The sequence below is a fragment of the Balaenoptera ricei genome, chromosome 10, assembly GCF_028023285.1.
Source record: "Balaenoptera ricei isolate mBalRic1 chromosome 10, mBalRic1.hap2, whole genome shotgun sequence".
NCBI classification, from domain to species: domain Eukaryota; kingdom Metazoa; phylum Chordata; class Mammalia; order Artiodactyla; family Balaenopteridae; genus Balaenoptera; species Balaenoptera ricei.
In genome coordinates, this window is record NC_082648.1 from 7313263 (window position 1) to 7314168 (window position 906).

Consider the following 906-nt stretch of genomic DNA (forward strand, 5'->3'; position numbering starts at 1 on the left):
TTGGAAGAGACAGCACTTTGTTCTTATTGGAATAGACACTTACTCTGGATATGGATTTACCTTCCTTGTATGCAATGATTCTGCCAAAACTATCATCTGTGGACTTATAGAATGCATTATGTACCATCATGGTATCTACACAGCATTGCTTCTGTCTGAGGAGCTCACTTCATTGCAAATGAAGTGCTGCAGTGAGCCCAGGCTTATGGAATTGACTGAACTCACAGTGTTTCCCATCATCCTAAAGTAGTTGGCTTGATATTACTACTGTAGGGGGAACAGCCTCGGGACTTCCCTGGTGGTCCAGTGGTCAAGACTTTGCCCTTCTATGGCAGGGGGCACGGGTTCGATCCCTGGTTGGGGAACTAAGATCCCACATGCCACGCGGTGCGGCCAAAAAAAAGGGGGGGCTTTTAGAAGACTTAGTTATAGTGCCAGCTAGGTGGCAGTACCTTTCAGGCCTGGGGCAACGTCGTTCTCCAGGAGGGCTGTATGTGCTCTAAATCGGCATCCAATACATGGTAATGTTTCTCCCATAGCCAGGATTTACAAGTCCAGGAATCCAGAGGTTAGAAATGGGAGTGGCATTACCTATTCTTACCATATTGATACACTAGCAAAATTTTTGCTTCCAGTCACCAAGACCTTATGCTCTGCTGATCTAGAAGTCATGCCCTGTGGTTAAAGTCAATAGAAAACTACAACAGCCGAAGCTAAACAGGACTATTACTGGCCCAGACTCTTCTTTAGGAATGAAGGTTTGAGTCATTCCATTAGGCAGAGAATCACTAGAGCTGAAGTGCTTGCTGAGGGCAAAGGGAATATGTTCTAGTCTTTTAGCAAGTTTGATGATTATAATACAGTATTGTTGTCTATATTCACTATAGTATGCATTAGATCTCTGTA

The 906-nt window shown here is 44.2% G+C and overlaps 1 non-coding gene across 1 annotated transcript; it reads left to right on the forward strand.

Annotated features, from left to right (window-relative positions):
- Positions 1 to 292: 292 nt before the first annotated feature.
- TRNAR-UCU (transfer RNA arginine (anticodon UCU)) lies at positions 293 to 365 on the forward strand. Its single transcript has one exon. It is a non-coding gene; the product is annotated as a tRNA-Arg (tRNA).
- Positions 366 to 906: the final 541 nt, after the last annotated feature.